The sequence below is a fragment of the Schistocerca nitens genome, chromosome 9 (assembly GCF_023898315.1).
Source record: "Schistocerca nitens isolate TAMUIC-IGC-003100 chromosome 9, iqSchNite1.1, whole genome shotgun sequence".
Taxonomy (NCBI): Eukaryota; Metazoa; Arthropoda; class Insecta; order Orthoptera; family Acrididae; genus Schistocerca; species Schistocerca nitens.
Window position 1 is genome coordinate 159,633,101 of NC_064622.1, and position 11,465 is coordinate 159,644,565.

Consider the following 11,465-nt stretch of genomic DNA (forward strand, 5'->3'; position numbering starts at 1 on the left):
CACGCATGCGCAGAAGCATCTGTGTGACTCCGGCAGTGCCGTTATATCATACAGTTAGATCACGCGGCACAGTAATGCAGTTCATATTGTTCGTGTGCGCGCGTATCTTAGTCGTTGCACAAAGAAAATATTCATCTGCTGCACAATAATTTTTTCACAGGTTAGTATCATCGTTGTATAACAACGTGATTAAAACATAAGCGTGTCCATTTCCATTTCCATTATAGTCGTTGTGATGCAGTTCGTTGTGACAAAAAACATTGTTTATTACAGATTTGACGTGACCCGTTAGTAATTGGTCCACGTGCAGTTCGTTTTTTACATTCCGTGGAAGCTTGGTTGCAGAACCTCGGACGGCACATAGCTGGCGTGGATCCTTGGACAGTCCAGGTAAGAGTGTCCATCACAATTCGAGAACATTTCATTCCCTGAAGTTCCAACCAAAATTCTTCCACCCATCGTGTTGTTTTCTGGACAGGCACTTTGTGTCCGTTTAATCCAGTTAACATCTTGAAGTTAGGTACTGTAGTATTGTCACTAGACGATGCACGAATTATGCACTTCACATTTTCAGTTTTTTGCCGAATATAGCTCACCTAAATGTTCGTAGTTATTGATCAAAGAAATGGTTCATCGCGTTTACATAGGTACGATGCATAATGAATGTCATTAACAGTTTCTTTCACATAGGTTTCTGCGTAGTTGCAGAGTTAGTAATGTTCATTAAGGTCCGTGAACATTGGTTCACTATGCAATGTCCTTTTGGCACTCGTTTTGTTCAAATTTCTTTTACATAGTAACAGTTACATTATACATCATTGAAAGAGAAGCAAAAAAAATATAAGTAATCATACATACACACGTCACATATTTTCTTAGCATAAATATAATACAGTTGCACATAAACATGTTTACATCATTATTACATAGCTATGGGTTATTACATTGTGTCACATTTGATTACATGAATTGCAGATAATTACGTCCTCTTTAAGGGTTTTGCTGGGATTTTATCGATGTTTATTTTGTGATGTCATCTGAAATTAAGATAGGTTAGACACAACATTCATTACATCAGTAGGCAAGACCAGGCATTTTCACTACTCAATAAATATTCAAAATAGTAAGAGAGAAAATGTTTGATTCCTCGCGTTTTGTGCGTGTGTGTATAGTGTCTGTGTGGCCTTGACTACTGATAGATGCTTTTCGTGTTGAGAGATGTGCGTCTAATCTATTTCTCAAAGTAAAAGTTCGCTTCACAGATGACGTCTGTCGGTTCGTCAGGTATCACACCAAGTCAGTGATACCTACAGTCACAAATGTTCCGTGAAAAAATTAATATATCATTCACTGCTACGTAAACATAAATTTTATTTTAATATTCCGTCTTCCAGGTGGTGGCGCGCGCTGAAAGAAGAGTTCTTCTGCCTTCAACTGCGTCACTGGAACCGCTGAAATGAAAATTTCTATACTACTTACTATCTGTGTTGTAGCAACAGAGTTTTTTTTTTTTGGAGTTGCTTAGCAATGTTTTGATGGATGTGACTTTGACATTATTCCGCATGAAATGCTCTAAGATCTCGGTGTGCGTATAGCCCAATAATTTTGTTAGTTCTACGATGTTGTAACAAATACGCACCAGGATGCGGTATGTTAACAATTATATAAGGTCCTTCATATAGCAGACGCCACTTAGCGTTGCGTCGTTTGAGTGCTACAGATTTATGATGAGTACGAAGTAGTACAAGCATTCCTACCTCGAATTTTTGTTTTCTTTTTATTATGTTTCTGTGATGTTTGTTTCGTATCTGTGCGTGATGTGTCAGCGTAGTCAAAACTTCTTTTATTTTCTGTTCAGGTGTGATTTCCTTGTCTAACAACTTAGGTAATGGTTCTATCCACTGATCGTTCTGTTTGCAATTGAACATGATCTCGTTAGGTGTGTAATTTGTATCGTAAATATTTAAGTTATTGTGTACGTCTTCGAAAAGACTTAGGTAGGACACCCAATTAGTATGTTTTGATGAAATATAGGTCCTCATGAATCGGTTTAATTCTCGGAAAAGTCTCTCAGTCGCGTTACATTGTGGACTAAACTTTGAAATAGATATACTTTTAATGTTATTGTCCTTCAAGAAATTTCTCCATTTGTACCCAGAGTAGTATGCTGCATTATCTGACAGAATTGCTTTAGGTTTTCCCACGTGCGTCAGGTAATCACTTGAGAATCTTCGTATTATAGCACTTGCAGTGGCGGATTTTAAAGCATAAAGTTTTACATGTTTAGAAAATATATCGTAAAAAGCCAAGATATATTTGACGCCTCCAGAGCTTGCTGGATGCGGTCCACTGATGTCAGTACACAGAATTTCCAGGGGTTTACTGGGTAAAACAGAATGTAAATCTGTTTTTGTGGATAAATTCTGAGGTTTTGATTTTTGACATATGACACATGTTTTCAGTTCCCTGTAAATTTTCCTTCTCATATTGCTAAAATAACAGTATGTGCTGAGCTTTGCTAAACACTTCTTCGTCCCACAATGACCCCAAACTAAGTGCATGTGCCAAATTAGATTACGTTCAGACTCTTTGGGAATGCATACACACCAGTTAGTAGCATTTGAATGTCGGCGATAAAATAACACATCATTGTGTAACTTGTAATACTTAGTCAAAGGATGATTGTGTTTTTTTACCAGTAATGTTATTATCTTATACCAGTGAGGATCAGATTTTTGTAATTTAGCCATGTTTCTGCACATATCAATATAATATTGGTGATACTGCTTGTCTTGCATTAAGAGAATCCTGTAGTCATTTATATTTTCTAAGTCACTGTTGGTTTCATTCATACCTTGTGGAAGTCTAGACAAAGCGTCGGCAATGGTGTTGTCCTTACCTTTTATGTACTTAATTTCAAAAGAGTAGTTCTGAAGTGTAACTGCCCATCGTGATAGTCTAGGATGTACAAGTTTACAAGTTAACAAAAATGTCAGGGCCTGGTGGTCGGTATAAATTACTGTATGTTTTCCAAATAAATAATAATTGAATTTCTTGAATGCCCATACTATGGAAAGTGTTTCTAACTCAGTAGTGGAGTATGTACGCTCACATTCAGATAGAGTACGACTCGCAAACCCAATAATTCTTATCTGTTCCTTATCTTTATTCTTTACAACTTGAAATAAGCAACATCCCAAACCAGTACGTGAAGCGTCACAAGTCATACAAAAATCTAAACTGAAATCTGGATGGCTCAATATGTTTGCATTCACTAAAGCATGTTTAATTGTATTAAAGTCATTCTGGCACTGTTCCGACCAGATCCAAACTTGATTCTTTCTGAGTAGATTTAGCAGATGTTTACTGTTCAAAAGTGGTTGTGGCAAAAAACGTCTGAAAAATGAACATAGCCCAAGGAATGATTTTAACTGCTTTTTAGTTCGAGGACTAGGAAAGTTTCTGATAGCATCTAATTTACTGGGATCAGGACGTATGCCCTGTGAATTAATGATATGTCCTAAATATTTTATCTCACTGCAACCAAACTTTGATTTTCTAAGATTGGCTGTGACTCCAGCTTGTGCAAATTTTTCTAAAATTCTTTGAAGTGTGTCAACGTGTTCATTCCAAGACTGTGTAGCTATCAGTATATCATCAACATAGTGTGTGACTGTCTCAACTAAATCATCGCCAAGCACGGTATCCAGGGCTGTAATGAATACCCCAGAACTGACATTCAGTCCGAAAGGTAGAACACAAAACTGATAGGTTCGCCCCCCGAACATAAATGCAGTATATTTCCGAGAATCAGGAGTGATACTCACCTGCCAAAATGAATTAGCGAGATCTATTGTGGAAAAATACTTTGCATCTAGAAATTTCTGTAATTGCTCTTCTAAATTTTCGGGTTTTGTGTGAACTGGTAAAATTATTTCATTAATTGCTCGTGCGTCTAACACTAACCTGATGCTTCCATTTGATTTTTTGACAACAAGTAGAGGACTACAGTAAGGTGAGGTGGATGGTTCAATGACCTTCCAGTCTAACATTTGTTTTAATTCTTGCCACACAGCAGGTCGTTGAGATAACGGTACGTTATATGTCTTGTGGTAGAAGATCTTGTGAGGCTTAACTTCAATCTTGTACGCATACGTGTTGATAACACCTATTCGCTTGGCAAAAACTTGTAAATATTTGGATAACACTTCCTGTAGTTTTATACGTTCATGTGCACTGAGAGCTGTAGCTTCATTTATCTTATGATCAAGCAATGTTTTCAAGTCCATTAGTTCTGTGTCAAATGAGTGTGTGTGCGTGTCTTGAATGTCATTGTCAAGTACTAACTGAACCTTGTACCCTGTACAGTGTTTGTCATGCTTTAGAGTTCTCCTGTCCAAATCAATAATAATTACACTGCCTCTATCATTTAAAATACATTTACCTTTGGAGAAGTCTATAATGCAGTCCTTCTCGCTCATAATATCTATTCCTAATATGCAATTTGTCACAAGGTTTTGTACAACCAGGAATGGCCATTGTACGGTTCCATTACCTATTTTAATGTTTACAAAAACTTGCTTCGTAACCCTACATGACTTATTACCTAGTGCAGTAGTTATTTTACAGTTTTGGGCAGGAAACTCAGGCACAGGTTCCAATTCACACATCTTTTTATAGAAATTAAAAGACAAAACGCTCACAGCTGCACCTGTATCTAGAATAATAGTAGTTGGAATCCCACCTACTACACCAGTGGTAGATGCTAAAACAATTTCATTTGTGTTTGAACGACATTGTGTACTGTCTTGTAAAAGTTCATCTGATATATTGTTATTGTGGTTGTATCTTATAAATAAAACAGGTAATTTTTGTTTAGAATTATTCGGCATATCATTATTCTGATGTTCAACTGTGGTGCCAAATAACTGATTAACATTGAAGTCGCCCCCCAAGAATTCCTCAGCCACGACCTGGGGCATAGAAGTGACTGTTTCTAGTTTGTTGGATTAGCATTTGTACTAGGTACTGACACAGATTGAGGTTGTGTGTCAGGTGTCATTTCTATTATATTCACATTCGGATATTGCCTATTGTGATCTCCAAACTTTTGTGGTTGTTTTTGCTGTTGCGCATTATAACTTACCTGTCGGTCATAAGGTATGCTCCAATTTTGTCCTGGTGGCTGCTGTGTTAAAGCAGTGTTTGAATGAAAGTACTGATCGTTACGAGTCCAGCCTTGACGCTGTCTTGGCTCGTAGTTATTATTATTATTTCTGTTTCTGTTTGTGTTTTTGTTGTTGCCTATGTATCCGTTGTTACCGTTGTAGTTATTACCGCGGTGCCTTTTGTATGGATTGCCGCATGAAGTATTATTACTGTTGTAAGTATTGTTTGTATTGGAATACGCGTGTTGATTTTGATTTCCGTATTGAGACGGCATGTGAGTTTGCTGTTTTTGTTGTACCGCGTATCCAACTGTGGGCGCGCCAGAATTGAGTTGGCAAGCCTGCATGTTTTGCATTCCACTAGTGTAAACATTGTGGCTGCTGTTTTGCCGCGCGAAGCGCTGATCTTCAAGTAACATGTCAACCGAATCTAAAGCTGTTAAAAAATAATCTGAATCGTCATCCGGGATATGTAGGAGTTTTTCTTTAATGTTGAAAGGCAATTTGGCCTTCAACGCACGGAGTATATCGCGTGTTGCGACTGGTTCGTCTAAAAAGTGTCCCATGTTCAAGTATTTTTCAAAATATCTGCGTAAGTTGCCATTTTTACTGTTAAAAGTTTCAGGTTCTAGAATTTGTCTTCTGAGTCGCTCCTGGACGGATTGCGACCAGAATTTGTTCAGAAAAGCACGCTCAAACTCACTGTACGTGGTACATACGTCAGCTTGACTGTATGCCCAGACAGCTGCATCGCCTTGGATGTAACCGACAATATATGAAATCTTTTTCCGGTCACTCCAAGTGCGTGGAAATGCGTTACTAAAAGATTTAAGAAAAATCACCGGATGAATGGTTCGTTTTTCTGGGATAAAAATCTGAAATTGCCTGTTTCATTAAGCTTTCTTCTTCCTTTGCATTGTGATATGGATTTGTTCCACTGTAATTACCGCAATGTTCAGCTGGCGAGTAATTACAATAATGTTGCTGTGGTTTACCATGATAATAGCTTGTATTTGTGTTTGTACATCGTGGTATGTGTTGTAGTCGTGGTGTGTTTTGTTCTTGTGTGTTTGTCGTGTGCGGTATGTGTGTGTCATACTCGAATGTATATTGGTTCCTGAACTGTACATTTTGACTGATATTTCGTTACATTCAGACTGTGGTCGATCGGTGAATTGTGTCATTGGTCCAGTGACGGATTGTACTGCGTCACTGATCAGCTGTTTGTTATTAGTAATGTATTGCGCTACGGAGTCGTGCACAATTGTTGGTAAATTTTCACGTAGGCATCTATCAAAATGTTTGTCTTTGTTCACTACCCAATCATGAAATTCTTTATTAATGTTTTGAAAATGAGCTGTAGCATCAGATTGTAAGATGTCAGTCAGGTGTTGTTCAACATTGTCAAATTTATTCTGTACGTCAGTAATTCGTTTTTCAAGGTTGTCGTGTACTGAAGGATATGTTTGAGTTTGTTCAGTAAGAACTTCACACGTGACATTAAGATTTTTTACTTGTGTCTGTAAAAGTGCTACGTCAGTTGTAGTCTTTTCTTGTGTCGTATTAAGCTGGGAAAATTTAGTACTGAGTTCAGTCATCTGTTTGGTCAGTGTGGCGTCTATAAGTTCCACACGTTTACATAAAGTGTCATTACTCGTCTTGAGTGCTATGAGGTCAGATTTAATTTCGTCATTTTGTGTCTGTAAGGTTGCCATGTTTTCGGCGTTCTGTTTCATTATCATTTGTAACATGTCGGCAATGTTTACCGTCTGCAACGTCTGTGCCCCCGCCGCGTCATTAGACGTGACGTCATGCATTAACATGGGCTCTGACTGAGACTTTGAAATTTTTGTGGTGGACGGCCTATTGTCAAAATTTCCGTCAACACTTGCGTCAATGTTTGATAAATCGTCACTACCGGTTGCTGTCGTAAAGTCATTTTCTAACATTTGTCTCTCGTCCGAGTCGGATTGTGTCTGAATAGTACGTCTTTGCTGTTCCATTTTTGCGTATTGATTTCTAGTCATTACCATGCCACACGTGATTTATGTTTCAAGAAAATATTTGACACTGATTTTAAAATGAAATGCAGTTGAGCATGAATCGCTCGTAGCAACAATGGCTGTCCCGTTAATTTAAAAATATAAACTGAATTTGAGATTATTGGTAATGGCTGCTGGCCATGTTACATCATATCGTACAGAAGTCGGCCATATTGTACACTCGTGTATTGGTATTGTTGGATACGTTATTGTTTAGGGAAAAGTGCTAAGAATGAAATTTGTTACTGAAAACTGTTATGCGCGAAAGAAACACTACAGAATTTACTGAAAAGCTAATACACTGAATTATACGTCTGGTCAAGCCTGCTAATGCAAAGATGCTGCGTCTTACCTTATTTTGCTGGAAGCTTCATTGCGTCTTCCGGCAAAACTTTAGAATTGGAAAATATCTTCAGATTTTCATTATCTCTCATACATTCACGTCCAGGTCCAGAAAGTTGATTTTTGACATGAAACAAAAAGAACAATGTAACAAATGACAAAATAACAAGTCCGACACGCAGTCGCCAATATAAAATAAATAAAAAATAAAATGGAATAAAATATTAATGATTAATTATTCTGTATGTATGATGATTGGTTGTAATTGGTATTTGCTTATCTGGAACGTGGACGTTTAATTATTCGGTATCAGACGCTTGACAATGGCTATTTGGAAAAGGCAATGTAACTCGTAGTTGACCGTGAAAGAAAACTGAAATAATCGGACTTCGTAATTAAATCGTTTCCAAAGACTGCTGCGGTAGGTACGGACTCATGATCTAATCTCAATATTACAATGATTTGCCAGCCATGCCAATACGTCGTACAGAGGTGATTGTCTACTAAACATAAAAAGTTACACAGTTAGTTAAATCAGATACATTCAATGAAGTAGCCTACAGTTCATAATCCTACTTACTTTTATAAATATAAATTCATTACAGAATCGAGTGCCTAGTGTGGTTGCAACTCGCAGTATTCTTCTATAACATGAAAATATGGCGGTGTGCCAGACAATAAAATAAAATACGTGCTTCTCGCACCACTTCTACCTGAGCTCTCCCTTCTCTTAAACAGACATAAGAGTAACGTAATTATTCTTTTGTCTTTATCAGCGACACAGCGCTGCAGTTGTGTGCCATAGGCTTTATTTATTAGTCACTGATTATTTATTTAATTAATATTTCGCGTTTCCGCGGAAACTCACGCTCGGCATGCAAATGTGCCTTTATAAGTTCACCACACTATTCTATACGGTGCGAGCCCCTTCATCTCTGAATAACAACTGCAACCTATTCACTTCTGAGACTGCTTACAATATTCATTTCTTGGTCTCCTTCCACGATTTTATCCCCCCTCCCCCCACTCCCACATTTCCCTCCAATACTAAAAAGGTGATCCCTTAACGTGTTGAGAATGTGTCCTATCAGCCAAATCCTTCTTTTGATCACGTTGTGCCGCAAATTTCTTGTCTCCCCAATTATTTTCAGTACCTCGTCATTAGTTAAGTGATCTACCCATCTAATCTTGAACATTCTGCTGTAGCATCACATTTCGATTGCTTATGTCTCTTTTTGTCAAAACTGTGTATCATTCATGTTTCACTTCCATACATGGCTACATATCAGACAAATGCTTTCAGTAAAGGCATCGTAACACTAAAATTTACATTTGACGTTAACAAATTTCTCTTCTTCAGAAATGCTTTTCTTGCCATTAACAGTCTACATTTTATATCCTCTTCACTTCGACCATCGTCAGTTATTTTGCTCACCAAATAGCAATACTCACCTACTGCTTTAAGTGTCTCGTTTCCTAATCTAATTCCCTTAGCATCGCCCTCTTTAATTTGACTATATTCCATTACCCTTATTTTCCTTTAGTTGGTGTTTATCTTATATCCTCTATTCAAGGCCCTGTCCATTCCGTTAAACTGTTCTTCCAAGTCCTTTGCGGTCTCTCATAGAATTATAATGTCATCGGCAAAACTCAAAATTTTTATTTGTTTCCCTGAACTTTGGGTCCTATTCCAAATTTTTCTGCGGTTTCCTTTACTGCTTCTTCAATTTACAGATTGAATAACATCGGGGAGAGGCTACAAGTCTGTCTCACTCGCTTCTCCATCACTCCTTCCCTTTCTTGCTCTTCCATTCTTACTACTGCCGTCTGGGTTCTGTACAGTTTGTAAATAGCCTTCTGCTCTCTGCATTTTACCTCTGCTACATTCAGAATTTCAAAGAGAGTGTTCCAGTAAACATTTCCAAAAGCTTTCTCTAAGTCTACAAATACTATAAACATAGGTTTGCCTTTCCTTAACCTATTTTCTAAGGTAAGTCGTAAGGTCGGTAGTGCCTTGCGGGTCCATTTACTTCTCCGGAATCCAAACTGATGTTCCTAGAGATCTGTCTCTACCAATCTTTCCGTTATTCTGTGAAGACTTCATGTCAGTATTTTGCAGCAATGTTTTATTAAAGTGATAGTTCGCTATTTTTACACCTGTAAGTACTGTTTTCTTTGGAAGAGGAATTTTATTACATTCCTCTTGAAGTCTGAGGGTATTTCGGCTATCTCATACATCTTGCACACCAGATGGAAGAGTTTTGTCATGGCTGGCTCTCCCAAGGCTGTCAGCAGTTCAGACGAAATATCGTCTACTCCCGGGGCCTTGTTTCGGTTTATGTCTTTCAGAGCCGTGTCAAATTCTTCTCGCAGTATCATATCTCCCGTCTCATCTTCACCTACGTCCACTTCGTTTTCTATAATATTTCCATCAATTTTATCCCCCTTGTATAGACTCTATATACTCCTTCCACCTTTCATCTTTCCCTTCGTCGCTTAGAACTGGTTTCTCAACTGAGTTCTTGTTTTTCATACAGCAGCTTTTCTTTTCCCAGAAGGCTTCTTTAATTTTCTTGAAGGAATATCTGTCTTTCCCCTCATGAAATTTGTCCTCTACCCGTTCCCGCTTAACCGTTTTGCACTTCCTGTCAGTCTCATTTTTTAAAAGTTCTTATTCCATTTCGCCTGCTTCATTTGCTGCATTTTTATATTTTCTACTTTAACCAGTTAAATTCAATATCTCTTTCGTTATCCAAGGATTTATCCTAGGCCTTTATTTGATCATCTCTTAAAGCTACCCATTCGTCTTCTACTGTATTCCTTTCCCCTGTAATAGTCAACTGTTGCGTAACGCTGCCTCTGAAACTTTCAGCCATCTCTGATTCCTTCAACTTATCCAGGTCCCGTCGCCTGAATTTCCTACATTTCTGCAGTTTCTTCAGTTTTAATGTACAGTTCATAACCAATGAATCGTAGTCAGAGTCAGCCCCACGTTAGCTGAGTGGTCAGCGTGGCGGAATGCCACGCCGAGGGGCCCGGGTTCGATTCCCGGCTGGGGCAGAAGATGTTCTCCGCTCGGGGACTGGGTGTTGTGTTGTCCTTATCATCATTTCATCCCCATCTCTGACGCGCAGGTCACCCAATGTCGCGTCGAATGCAATAAGTACTTGCGGTCGGCAGCCGAACTTCCTCGAAAGGGGGACTCTTTTGTAGTCAGAGTCCACAACTGCCCCTCGAAATGTTTTACAGTTTATTATTTTGTTCCTAAATCTCTGTCTTACCATTATGCAATCAGTCTGAAACCTACCAGTGTCTCCACGTCTCTTCTATGTACACAGACTTCTTTCGCGATTCTTAAATCAAGTGTCAGCAATGATTAAACTATGCTTTGAGCAAATCTGTACCACGCGGCTTCTTTTTTCATTTCTTTGCCCCAGTCCATATTCAAATGGCTCTGAGCACTATGGGACTTAACTTCTGAGGTCATCAGTCCCCTAGAACTTAGAACTACTTAAACCTAACTAACCTAAGGACATCACACACATCCATGCCCGAGGCAGGATTCGAACCTGCGACCGTAGCGGTCGCGCGGTTCCAGGCTGTAGCGCCTAGAACCGCTCGGCCACCCCGGCCGGCGCCCATAGTCACCTTCTACTTTTCCTTCTCTTCTTTTTCCCAATATCGAATTTCAGTCTACTATCACCATTAAATTTTCTTCTCTCTTAACTCTCTGAATAATTTCTTTTATGTCGTTATACATTTCTTCAACCTCTTCATTATATGCGGAGCTAGTTGGTACACAAACTTCTACTATTGTGGTTGGTGTGGGCTTTGTGTCTATCTTGGCTAGAATAATGCGTTTACTATTCTGTTCACATTAGGTGACCCGTACTGCTATTTCCTTATTCTTTAT